Here is a 14,751-nt window from a genome sequence, read left to right on the forward strand (position 1 = left end):
GAAAACCAAATATTTTCTGAATCTGGGAAATTTCTATCCGTTCACATACTTTTTCCAAAATCTCCCGGTCACTTAAAATAATACTTCTTTTCAGTTTTGGATATCTTGCCAAACATAATTAGTATAGCTCCTCACTTAAGCTTATCTCCTTTTAAAAGCTTGTGGAAAAATCAGATGTACTGCTTACAGACACCTATGTGAATTCTTTCCTTTCCTTTTGTTTTAAAAACAGACACCTGCTTTCTGTAGCAGGTATCTAAATGGCTGGTGCAAGATTATTGAGCAGTTAAAAATTTAGCAAATTATTTTTGTCATTCTGTGAATGACCCTACTCATTAAACTTACATGTGTATTTAAGGTTTACTTGGTGTGACCTGCTAGATACCAAATCCGATTAATGAAAAAGTCTTCATAGAAGACAGACTTTACGACTAGGTGGTAAAATAATTCAGACTACTTTATTTTGATTATCATCTGGTGTCCCATGGTTTTAGTCTCTACCAAGGTCCAGTAAAAATCTAAAATATGTTTGTTAAAAGGAGCATTGACATTTTCCACAGAGGAAATGTCTTTGCTTTAAAACTGTAGAGCCTACACAATAAGTCTCCTATTAGAATGTATCATAACATCAATTACCAAAATGTCCAAGTGACAGGATTGACTTATAGCTGAAAAAACTGGAAATATTTTTTTTTCTTACCCTGAATCTGTTCAAAATCAGAAGATTCTGTATCACCTACTAGATGAATCAGAGGAGCAAAATCAACTAGGAGAAATCCACCAAGGATGGTGCTGGTTTCTTAATGTTAGAGGAAATGTGTTCTATTAACCATTACTTTGAAGGGCTGTCTTGACATATTATACACACACACACACACACACACACACACACAAAGTTGACTACAATTTTTTGCTCCTCAGTCCAATATAGATGATAGATACCATTAATGTAGAAAATTAGCATTCGATGATGAGAATGGTGAGATGGTCAACATTCCTGACTGATTTAATTATGGTACAGGGCCAGATAATTTATATAACCCAGGAGGCAAGACAGTCAATGTAAACTAAAGTTCTTGTCAGATAAAAGCCATGGTTTCTTCTAGTTATTGTGATGGAGAATAAAATACATTTACCAGATAAATATCTATATAGCAGATACGAGAATATTAATTTGATTCAGTAAAAAGACCATGTCGAAAATAGTCCCTGTAAATGTATTAATACCCATCTGTACTTTTGTTCTGACACACACACAAAAAAGATAATTAAATGGAGCTGTGAAAGGAATAAAGATTCCTGTGTTTTCCAGTGTTTGTTCTAATACAAGCTATGATTTTACCCTTAATGTTCCAAGTGGTTACCCGTTGATCCTTTCTATGATAACAGTTCTCAATTCAAAATATTTCCTCAAATATTCGAGACATTTGTTCCAATTATATACTCAGGAACCAGAGCCATACCTCCTAAATGTGTTCATCAACTATTTTGGGTCAAATGTTTAGTTATGTTATGCTTCTCTGCCACCATCAACTCCTTCAGTGATATTCTAATTACAAGAAAATAGTTGAAGTTTTATTAAATAGCTGCAGATCCCTGTAGGGAAAGTAGTAATAAGAGTCAAACAGTCGTTTGGCAAGGGTATATACTCTGCACATTAGACATGTGTACCAACTGAATCCATTCTGGAATTAGTTGAGAAGATCAAAACATTTCATTATGATGACTCAAGCAACACTCTCCCAGACACAAAATTTTTGTGTTACAGAAATCAAATAAGATATGTGTGGGTCATGCATTCTGATTGCTGTACTGGCCCTATCTATTACAGCAGTACATTTATGTTGTCGCTGATGGTTAAGTGCCTTCTTGGTTTGGGCCACATCACAACTTGGTTGAAATCAGAAAACCCATTTCAACAGTATCATCTCCAAAAAGCATCTCTGGCCTACAGAGATCATCTCAGTAAATAAATTTTCAAAGACACTGGCACCACAAGAAGCAATACATTTCTTAAGGTTTTGGTTAAGAAATTGTCTTCAGATACTCTCAAAGATAATATGGAGACTAGTGGGTGGGTCATCAATGGCATTTCCTCTCTAACATGACTCTCTCTTCATGTCTTTGAACTCTTCCCCTGAGCTAGCATTTGACTTTTAAATAATCACCTGGGGATGTTCTGAGATCTGAATCTATAATATGTTTGGTGGGAAGAGGGGAAGGTATAGTTTCTCTTATTAGTTAATGAATTCAGGTAATTATTTCTGCTTTATTCTTAGCTAATAGAAGCTTCCCTTAATTTCTCATGAGCTGAATTATGCATCTAAAAGGATTTTTGTTTTATCTTATTTATTATTGTTAGGTATTTTTCCAGAAATTTTAGTTGTTATCTGTAGGAGAAATGGATAAGTGATGGGCAGCTAAAAGTCTGAGAGAAACTCCATTTTTTTCTGGCCAATCTACCTGCTTTGGATAACTTTCAGGATCCTCAGAAGCACCATAGCAAAGGTTTTTGAGAAAAGAACTAAAATATAGATCACTGCCCAAGTCCCAGTCTAACCCTTTGTGGCACAAGTTTAGGAGAGACCCAAAGCAGCATATTGAGGCTTTGAAAACTGAACTGGCATTGTAATTGCCACCTTCAGAGGGTAAAACTGTACTTATAGTATGAACTAAGCCAGTTTTATTTCCTGCTAATAAAATGATATCAATATTCTCCTGAAGATTTACATAGGATGCAGAGTGCATGCAACATATTATTCAAAATGCCAAGGATATAATTAAAAAAAAGAAAAATCCCATTAAATGTGCCCAATTCTCAAAGAGAAAAGTTAATCAATAGATATCAATTCTGTGATGACAGAGATGCTGAGATTATTCAATACATTAGAGCAGCTACTATAATTGTACTCAATGAAGTAAAGGTAAACATGCTTGAAATGAATAGAATGAGAAAATATCTTACCAGAGAAGTAGAAACTATATAAAAGAAACATATAACTTTTAGAACTGAGAAATACAACACCTGAAAAAAAAATTCAGGGGCAGGACTCAACAGCAGAATGGAAATGACAGAGGAAGCATTGAGTAAACTGGAAATATATCAATAGCAATTATCCAATCTGAAGAACAAAGAGAAAAAAATATATTTAAAAAAATAACAGACACTCAAGCACCTGTGGCACAGAATCAAAAGTTCCAATAGTAGTGTCATTAGTTTCTTATAAGAAATTAAAGCGATTGGGTCAGACAAATATTTGAAGAAATACGGACCCAAATTTCTTAAATACGGTAAAAAATAAAACAGTGAATTCAATGATATTATAATTTGACAGCACAGATGATAAAAATACACATTTATTTATTATAAACCTACATCAAAGACCTAAAGATGTTATTATAACTGTATTTACTATGTTTGAGCAGGTATCAAAAGATTGAACGTGTGGGCTGGCCGAGTGGCTCAGTTGGTTAAGAGCTCGCTCAAGGGTTTGAGCTCTGAGCAACAGCGGTTCAAGTCCGGCCCGAGCTGATCTGCTGCTGAGCTGCCAACAGGTGGCAGGATGGCTCAGCTAAAAAAAAAAAAAATTGAACATGTTACATCGAGATATAAAATAATCAAGCTTTTAGATATTTAAAAATATGTTTTCAATAAATATGCACTCTATTTAAATAGTAAATTAGACCATGCAAAAGAAAAAAAAAGTGAATTTGAATACATAAAAATAAAGCTATAAAAAATGGAAAAGAGAGAAACACATTTAAAAATTAAGATAATAGCAGTGACTTGTGAAATAACTTCAAGTACCCTAGTAGATTTGTGAATGGAGGTTCCTAACAAGGAGGGGGGACTGTAGGAAAGTTTTTGAAGACATAAACCCAAGAGATCCAAAAAGCTCGAAGTTGAGGGAGTCTAAGAATGAGGCACACTATCCCTATCCCTTCCTCTCTGCAGGGGAATGGGCAATATTCAATGTGTCTCTGCCAGGATAGAGGAGTTTTAGCAAAATTTCAGGGTACACTGATCCAGGGTATCACATATTAGTGTGTCAGAAAAGAGAGTGAGTGTCTGAGAAGGCAGCCTGTCTCCCCTGGGAGTGGTTAAGATCTGTGCTTTGTTTTGCTTTGTTTCTTCCTTTCATGACCTCAGAGGAATCCTGAGAAGCTTCTCTTGTTCTTGCAGAACATGGATATTGCATGAGTAGGGGGGAGGTTGGTACACTTGTGCATTCATAGTTTTTCCCATGATTTGGGTTCCCTGCTGAGTGTGGGGAGTCAGAATGGAGCTCCATTTGTGCCCAGAAGTCCAACTAGTGATGTGTTGAAGCAAGTCCACACAAGTAGGGCAAAGTTGATGGCCTCCAAAGATTTTTCAAGCCCAGGCATTCACACCCTTATGTAATTTGTCTTCTTTCAGAGTGGGCTGGTCTTAGCAACTCGACTCTGTTGAGGCAGAGATGGTGGTATGACACTCAGTGACTAGGTCACACAAGGCAGTATGGCACTGCTGTCTTGCGTGCACTCTCTCTCAAAGCACTTACTCTGTGGACAGTCCGATGTAGGGAGAAACTATAATTTTTTGCCAACAGCCAGGTGACTGAGCTTAAAAGCTGATTCTTCCAGCTTGTCAAGCTTTCAGACAGGTGCAGCCTTAAGTTGTCATCTTGACTGCACCCTCATGAGAGACTTAGCCTGAACCTCTGAACTAAGATGTTCTTAGATTCCTGACATTCAGAACCTGATGGAAATAATAAGTGCATGTTTTACTAAGCTGCTACATTTTGAGGCATTTATATATGCAAGAATGGACAACGAATACAGGGCCCTTTTCCATAGTGGACAGTGGCATGTTCATTAACTCACCACCAGATTAGTATTATCTCTTTGCTCTCAGCATACTAGGCCAGGACAGGGGTTGTCATAGGCACTGCCTCATGCTCACCAGCTATCTGAGACTAAGAAGCATGTTGTCTAAGGTAGCTTTGCACAGGCTACACTCCAAGAAGCCTCAGACATGGCTATTCGTGGTCATAGACAACCAGCCTGGGGTTTCAGGTCACTCCTTGCACCACCCAGCCATTCTGAGGACCCGGGGGTTGATAGTACATAATTTGGAAAGCAATGATAAAGGATAATGTATTTCTCTAAGACTATAACTCTGTCTATAATTCTAAAATGTGTTATAGGATAACCAGACTACCTAAAACAGTGGTCCTTCACTTTATAAATTTACAACTATCTTGGAGAACCTAATGAAATTTTAGGAAAATTCAAATATGGACATACAGTAAAAAATACCAGATTATTTGAGGAAGTTTGGATGACTACTAGAATCTACCCACAGACTTGGCACAACTTGAAATTGTAAGCCATTAATTAATTTGGAAACATTATTTATTCCATTGCTACATACAACTAAAGTTTCCTGTGAATAATGATTCTTGTTAGTATAGTTATTCAAAGTTGAAGACTATTTTCATTTACTTGTGAATGGGAAGCAAAAAATATTATTCAAACTATTTAATAAAACAAATGCATACAATTTAAAAGGTGAACAATTTTTACAATGAGGCCACACAAAAATACAATTCAAATACATGTACTAAAAGATAATTACAACCATAAACTATTTCAAGATGCTAAGAATTCATGCTGACATTCAATTTAATAATATTCTTTTATTAAACTTCTTGGGCAATTTATATTTTAATCAGTCAATATGTACATGTATATGAATTTCAAAATGCTTGTGATCGAGTGTTAAAAAGCTTCATATAGGCACTGGCAGAGTGGCTCAGTTGGTGAAGACTTAGCTTAAGAGTGTGAGCTCTGAGCAACAGGGCCACCAGTTTGATTCCCACATGGGCCAGTGACACTGCGCCCGAGATGAGCAGCCACTGAGCTGCCAACAGGTGGCAGGATGGCTCAGCTGGTGAGAGCATGTGTTCCTAACAAAAAGACTGCCTGTTCCATGGTGGGCTATATCCTCCTGCCACTAAGACTGAATTCAGCACCTTGAGTTGAGCTACTACCCGGATGGCTCAGTGGCTAGAGCATGCATTCTTAAAAACAAGGCTGCTGGTTTGACTCCTGCATGGGATGGTGGCTATGCCCATCCACAACTAAACCTGAACTCAGCACCTTGAGCTGAGCTGCCACCCAGATGCCTCAGTGGATAGAGCATGCACTCTTAACAACAAGGCTGCTGGTTTGGCTCCTGCATGGGATGGTGATTACGCCCACCCACAACTAAGACTGAACACAGCACCTTGAGCTTAGAGGCCATGAGCTGCCAACGATCAGCCAGATGGCGACTGGCGCCCTTCACAATGAAGATTGAAGAACAACAACTTGGCTGGTCCCCTTCCCCAATTCCCTAACACTATTCTCCTCCCACAATTCCCCAATTTAATGTATTTTATATATATATATATATATATATATATATATATATATATATATATATATATATATATATATATATATATATATATAATCCTCCAATTTACTTAAAATGAAAATGACTTTGTTGAGAAAATACACATACATATGTTAATTAAAATGTGTTGTAGCTGCATGCCAATGTTTTANAACACTATTCTCCTCCCACAATTCCCCAATTTAAAATGTATTTTATATATATATATATATATATATATATATATATATATTTAAAGCTTAATATATTATTGTTTAACTGGTGAAGTCATCCTCCAATTTACTTAAAATGAAAATGACTTTGTTGAGAAAATACACATACATATGTTAATTAAAATGTGTTGTAGCTGCATGCCAATGTTTTATTTTTGTTGTTGTTTGTTCTCTACAAAGCATGAGTTTTGTTTTTTTTTCTCCTGTTTTGAGTCAAAAAATTATACTTGCCCTAATAGTAAAAGATTAAATTACATAAACATTACATATTAAAGGTTATAATTATAAACACATGAGTTTTGTTAATAATATTAAAAGCCATTAAATGTACTTGATATTTGGCATTATCCTGTTGTGTAAGGTACAGTCTTCTCTCTATATCACTGAGGATGTAGGGAAGAAGTCAGCATACAACTAGAGACACAGCAGGGGTGACACCAGCGACACATATTGCAGTCAAGCTAAGGACTTCTCTTGGCTAGGCTAACTCAGTCACTGCCTAACCTTCATTATTCCTCACTGTTCAGCATTAGAAGACACTAGAGCTGAGAAGAGGGCATCCTGGATACCCATTTACAGGTAACAGTTACTCCACCTGATTAAATCTTAAATTCATAAAGGAATACTGGTGACAGCAAGGTATGATGCCGGGTCCTTGAGCTAGTTCAGTATAGGGCTACTCAAAAAAAACCCAAAACAAACAAACAAACAAAAAGTAGCTGAAACTAAGGAGATAGGTGCATAAAAAAATTCTATTCCTAGAAGAGGCTTTGACCTACAGACAACAGGACACACAACAACCCCTACTTTGAAGCGCTCGGCTTCAGTCCTAATTGGAAGTGGGAAACAGTTTGGAAGCAATTCAAAAGACTGGAAGTCATGACTCAACTAAGAGATACCAAGTCACGGAGAACCATTTTATCAAAGTCCTACTGAGAGCAAGGGTCCTAAGCCTGTTGACTGAAATTTCTGCATCTATTAACATTGCTTGAGAAGCGAGTATAAGGTATAGATTGACCTAGCTTCGTGGTGGGGAACTGAGGAGCTGAGAGCTAGAAGGGAAGATTGAGAGGGACGCTGCAGAGGCAGATGGGCACTTTTTCACTTTCAAGTTGAAAACTTAACGTCTTCCAACAAAAGACCCTTTGCATATATTCTATGATATGTATGAGCACAGGTGCTATGATTATTCCTAGATAAACTGAGATATTTAGCGGGATGATGTTTCAATTTATTTTACTAGAGACTAAAAATATTTACTGTCACTGGAATGAAAATCTACCTTCATAAAACCTCAATCAGTAACACTAATGGAGCTCTGTGAGCATCGCTCTATGCATCTACAGAACACACACTCATATGTTAATAACTATCATTAGGGCAAAAGGGTTAGATGTGAGCCAATAACCTGAGGACACTAACAGGTTGTAATAAGTGTCTGCATGTTCATACTTTTCCAAGGACTCAGAGAAGAATGAATGCAGTATCTTAAAGTATTACTTTAACACTAATGGACACATCTCAAAGAGCTAGTTTTTCCAGAATATCAGTTTGAAAAATAGTGTGTAAATTAAAATTCTGACATCCAGGTAAACTAGTATGTATTTGTAGGTGGTGTTATAGTTAAACACTATAATTTCAAGTGTTTTGGTTGAATTGGTAAGTTATGCTAATCAGAAAATTAGGATGATGGTAGAGGGAAGTTGGTGGAATTGTCTATTTGATTTGATAAAAGGAGCTCAAGCTTTTCTGTTTTAATTTTGGGTGTTTCTATAGTGGTCATAAAAATATTTCTACAAAGATATTCTACTCTATTGAGAAATAATCTAACTTGTATCAATAAGATGGAAACAGAATATGGCTCCTATTATAATGGTAGTTTCAGAGTTTTATTCTTTGGATTTATGATATTTCTCATATACTCTGACAATTTAAGAATATCCTGTCATATATCATAATCTGCTGTTAATATATCCATTCCTCTACCTCTTCAATAAACAGAAACAACCAGCTTTAGATTTCCTTGAGAATAGGAACCTTACCTTATTTACCTCATAAATTTCTGCACTATCTTGCATAATACCTTAAGAAATTAACTGTGATATAAAATTTTGTTGGTACTTAAATTGCTCTAGAATAGCAAAAAATGGAACAGGTCCTGATTTATTTATCTCAATGCACAACCTATATGGTTACTTATGACATTTTCTGAGCAATTAATATTTTCCAGATATTTTATTAACCCCTTATATACTTCATCTTATTTTTCCTCACAACTCTGCATTAAATAATAGTACTAAATTACTAAAGTATTCAGAATATTTATACTGAAATATTATTATAATCAACATTTTACAGATAAGGCAATGTAGGAGCAGAAAAATTATGAATAGTAGTTGTTGATATACATCTACTGTTCAAGATGAGATTTTAACACAGGTAGTCTGACTCTGGAGCCCATTCATTAAACAATCATAATATATCTCTAGGTTTGATACCAAAAACAGAGCATACGTAAAATTAAATACCAATTTATTTATAATTACATATGCAAATATTCTAAATGAAGTATCAAAGGAAAATCAAATGTCATACTATTATTTTTATTATAATGTTGTTTATTGTAACATTGTAGCCATCATTTAATATTTAAAAACTTAGAATTTAAACAAAAAGTACATAGAATGTTAATAGGTGCCAGAAGAAAATTAACAAAATTATGGATAGAAAATGGACTCATAACTGCAAACTTCAATTTCTACTCAATTATCCAATCTGCTAAATTACATTTATGATTCCTTTTTATTCATTTCAAAATACTTTGTTCACAATCTTCTAGTATGTTTCTTTCATAAAATTGTTTACCACAAGCTATTGAAGGGGCATCTTGATACGTTCCAATACGTTCCACAATAAACTGCAAAAACTCTCTTTATGTTCCATGTCTCAAAAGAATCTTCATGAAAAATGCCACTTGTACTTTCAGCCTTTCTCTCTCCTTTTTTTTTTTTTTTGTCATGACAGGATGTTTATTACCCACCTCTCCCTATATGTTATAGGGATATTTTATACATAAGAAAAGTTTGGAGATATTTTTAGTTTTTAAAAATCAGGGAGTCTGTGTTACTTATGAAAATAATGGGAGAGAGGATATTATTCGTCTTTACGCTTGTGCAAAAATAAAAATTTAGAGGTGTTTCAAAAAGTTATTATTGAAATGAAGTTCTAGGTTAGAAAAATTAAAACGAAGGGGAATCGGGCAAATTTTGTAGCATGAATACCAGACCATGCGGCCACAGCTAGGGCACCACAGGAGTTGTCATCTTGACGCTTAACAATTAGGCCGAGCATCGCCAGCGGGGGACCTTCGCTAGAGTGGCACATAACTGCTCCATCAAGGAACAGTGACACTATAAATGGAAGACCAGCCACTGGCTCTGAAAAAAATAAACCTCGTCAGTTTTGGATTCCAGCATTCACGGCTTTGACGTGTTTGCATAGAGAAGGGGTGGCCCACCAGGCCCAGGGCAGCCCGAGGGTGGGGGCCGGTGACACAGCAAGGCTGTAAATGCCGAAGTCTGTATCGGCTCCGAGTCCGCCCTCATACCACGGCAAAGTGCAGGTGTGCATTCGTGACTGCGTTAATCTCTGCAACAGCCTCGCCATCAGTGGGGAACTGGTAGATCTGGACCCCACTGCTGACCAGCTCGCCCATGATCTTGATCTTGAACTTGTGGAGCTCACTCTTGGAGATGGTGTCAGCCTTGGCAATGATGGGAATAATGTTCACCTTGCTGTCTAGTTTCTTCATGGTCACCAGATCCAGGGACTTGAGGGAGTGTCCAGTGGGTGTGATGAAGTAGAGGCACACATGGACCCTGGTGTCATGGTAGTCAAAGAGTGAGCGGCGAGTCTTGAGCTCCTCCTGTAGATAGCTTTCAAACTGCACGTCGATGTAGTCCACGATAGGCCTCTCATCCTTATTGATCTGATTCCCAAGCCCACAGCGTCCATGAAGGTCATCTTGAGCTGCACATTGCTCTCTTGGAGGTCATAGGTCTGGGGCCACAGGCGCACACACTCCTCGTGGTGACTGGCCTCCTCGGTCTCAAAGGTCATGTTGAAGAGGTGTTCATCAGTGTGGGCTTACCAATGCCAGTCTCCCCCACACAGAGGATATTAAAGCTGAAGCCCTGAGTGACCAACTTGCTGACCAGCTGGTCAGGGAGGCTGTCGAAGCCCACATGGCTGCCCAGGGAGAGGCTCCAGGGTTCTGGCTCTGCGTTTTGCTGTGGTCTGCTCCATCTGGGCTGGTGAGGGGTGCCAGGGCCGGGCATCTCCTGGCTGCTACTTCTGAGGGCTCACCTGTCCTCCTGCCCAGGAAGAGGCCCCAGATGGTCCATGGATTGAGAATCGTTCCAGGTCCGTGGCTGCTATGGTGAGCTCCGCACCGGGTGGGTGGGCCTGGGTGAGCACCCAGGGCCGTGATGGGGACAAGCCGGCTGCGGAACGCGCTCTGCCCCGGCAGCTGCGGCTCCAGCCTTTCTCTTGATAAAAGCTAAAGTCTGTACCTTCTGTTCAGCCACAGAAACATTCTAAGTTCTCTCTTCCACTTTACCCTGCTAATGTTTTTAGATTCATCAGTGTTCCTTTTCTTCGCCAAACAACCAAGTACCTCATATTATAGAAAGAGTCTTAACCAGTCACCAACTTTTAGAGGATCATAAAGAAGTATTCTTTGTGTCACAAATCTTGTGTGAAAACAACTTGGGGTATTAAATGTCTTCCTTTCTGAACATATCTTCTAAACTGGCAACTTTACTGATCAATATTAAACTAATGTATCTCATCAACTGATATCAAATGTTGGAATCACTGCTGTGCAGGTGGTTTTACTTGGCTATTTGGCTTTGAGTGGAGCAGTCATTGTCATGGCAGTAATGGAAAACTGCTCTGTGAGAGTCTCTGATTATGTCACATTAAGGTAAAAAGTATAAAAAAACAAAAAGTTCAGAACCATATCATGCAATCTACTAACACATCCATAATCTCAAATATATGTAATACAGCTATCATACAAAATATATAATTAATATGTTCTATATGAAATACATATTTTAGAAATGATGTAGTAAATTTTAGCATTGTAAGTGGAAATGTATTTTCAAGGATACAGTAGGAAGTAGTCTAGAGTACAGACTTTAATTTAAAAAACTAGTTTATTGGTATTCTCACTTCACTACAATGCTTTTAAAATTCACCTTAATTTCTTGCTTATTCTATAGATCTGTTGAGACTCTGAAACTGATCAAGTAAACAGTTCCATTTTAAAGGCTCATTGATAAAGTGGCTAAGATACCACATGCTATTTGAAATTTTGGGGGAAGTAATCTATTTAAGATGTCCAAGAAGTCCTACCATTAATTCTCTTTGGTACTGTTTTCAAAGGTTGGTGATTTGCTTTCTGGCCCCTGTCATTAGAAAAAATCCAAAATGCAACCTCCCTAATACAACTTAAAAATAATTGCTATAAACCTTATCACACAGTTGGCAGCATATTTTATAAATCATACTATTGGATCAGTATATTAATTGTCAACATGGTATGTTTGCTAGGAAAGCAATTATAAAATATGTATCAACAGATACAGTCTATAATACTTATAATATCTACCTATTTCATAATTGTTATTTTCCATATTTTTTACACATTTATTTCAACTTTGTAATAACAGCAAAAAATCCAGCTTAAAGTGCCTGTGATCCTCTTTGCTACCTTGCTTCCTTTATCATTTACCTACCTACCTACCTACTATTATCTACCTATTTATCATTGATTAATGATCTCAATTCTAGGATGTCAGTTAAAAGAAAGACTGGATACAGGATAAGCATTACTTCTGAGTGAAGGCCCAGAAGATCAGTTTACATGTACTTAAGGATTTTTTGGAGGGAATATCTGTCTTCTTTAGAAGCAAATAGGATAGAAGTACAAATTTAGATTTTCTCTCTCAGTGAGGATAACTAATGATCTTGATTAATTTGATAAGGTGAACTTGCTGAGATTGGGGCTGGTGGAATGAGCAGAGAAGCAGTGGTTTGAAACTACAAAATATGAGATGCTGACATAGCAGTGCCATCCATACGTGAGTGATTAATATTAATGTGACCACTAAAATAAGCATTTTTTTCATTTTTTGTGAGTGTTTTACATAGTGTGCCTTTAGGAACATAAAATTTCATGCCCTCAATCCCTCCAACACAATTTTAACCTGAATGGGTGAGTGAACAAGGCATCATTTAAATCTTAAATTGCTTAAGGTTTAAGAATGTCTTGGAAATATTTAGGGCAAAGAACAAGAGAAAAAAAATATATATCTTAAATAACAAGATGTAAATATAAAAATTGACAGTCAGGTTTCAAGTATTGGGTAACACCATACTCTTAGACTACTTGTCATGTATACTTTCTCTAACATAGCAGTGACTTTCAACATGAACTTAGAGTATTAAGAAACAGCTGATATTACATAAATTTGAAATCAATAAAACCATGGTGAAAGACTTGAAAACAATAGAAAGTATATGCAGACACTTTACTTATAGTTAAAAGTGGTATTTGAGCTGAGTAAGGATGGTTAAGAGTCCATAAGTACCATGAGTGAGAGATGGCCTGACCTTGTCAACAAATATATCTCAGCCCAGAGGTCCTGGTACATAGTAGGGTTCAATGAATATTGACCTAATGGATGTAGACATGTTACTTTCCCCTTAGCATTTTTCATAGCTATTATTTTGTAAGTCTTAATACTATCCATTAATTTTTATTCTGTTACTGAGAAAATAGACTTTCTCATTAATTGATTTTGTAGCCTTTCAGGAAAGGGACTCATGGAGGATATCAAGAGCATTTTGACTCACTGATTCCTGTTTTTTGTTTGTAAGTACAGCCATCTGGGACATCGACAATTTCGGCCATGTCGTACATGTAGAGAATGTGGTTCCATGTGTAGCAGCATACGAGGCAACACAGGCTGCGTAATGAATTGGGATTTTATTGCAGGGGAGCTGTAGAAACAGCAGCACTTCAAAGGGTGACAAAACAAAAATGGCAGTGCCTATGAATCTGCCATATCTCCTGCCAGTCATGTGGATGGAGGATGGATACCTGCTGTCAGAATATGTCTTAGCTCCAAAGCAATTGAAGGTTTTAACTTGCTTGATTGAAAGGCTCAGAAAAGTTCGGTATGTGTGGAATGGCGTCTTCACATCATTACCTTAAAGCAAGGCTTCAAAAAGACTCTTCATCCATTACCAACCCTTTGCTAATGCTAAACGTTATATGTTATTGAATCTTTGCTATTAGGACTTAGGGGGAATGCACAAAATTGTTGTAAAGCAACAAAAATAGTTTGGATTCTATGTAACAGTATTTATGTCTCTTCCTACATTTGAATACAAACTTCTTTTTTTAGTATCATGCCATTGTTAATTCATTTGTATTCACTGTAATAGCACTAGTCACAATGAATTCATTTGAAATTAATATGGATGTCACTCATACTTTCATAGGAATTCTAACGCAATTCAACATTAATTTAATGTTCTATTCAAATAAAGTGTAACTGTATTAAGTCATATAATAATGCCATTGTGCAGAGCTGTAAAGATTATAACAATATAGATTTTCTCCAGAGAGATGTGATAATCTCAGAAGTGGCATTTCTCAGCTTCCACAGGCAGCGTAATGGTTATGATCATAGGCTACTAATAGCTCTCTGAATGATGTGTAGGGTCCTCCACTGGGCTGTGGCCCAGCTATCCAGCCCGAGAATTACATCAGATAAAAGGTATAGCCTCATAGTAAACTGTTATTTATGTCGTCTTCTGAGTTTACTGGACAGGTAAGATCTGTATGAATTCACTTGTTACAAACAATTATAACAGTTCCAACAACTAACATGTTTAATACTTTATTCAAGTAAAAGAAACGGACAAAAATAGAAACCACTACTGTTTTGATGGGAAACTAATAACTTTCATCTATTGACATCTCTTAACTGTTGAGTGGATAGTACTATTTAGAAAGATAAGCTATTT

General features: G+C 36.8%; 1 pseudogene; it reads right to left on the bottom strand.

Moving 5' to 3' along the window:
• Positions 1-10,252: 10,252 nt before the first annotated feature.
• Positions 10,253-13,630, bottom strand: LOC109381975 (septin-8-like; annotated as a pseudogene).
• Positions 13,631-14,751: the final 1,121 nt, after the last annotated feature.

This window comes from Hipposideros armiger, unplaced genomic scaffold (assembly GCF_001890085.2).
Source record: "Hipposideros armiger isolate ML-2016 unplaced genomic scaffold, ASM189008v1 scaffold_57, whole genome shotgun sequence".
NCBI classification, from domain to species: Eukaryota; Metazoa; Chordata; class Mammalia; order Chiroptera; family Hipposideridae; genus Hipposideros; species Hipposideros armiger.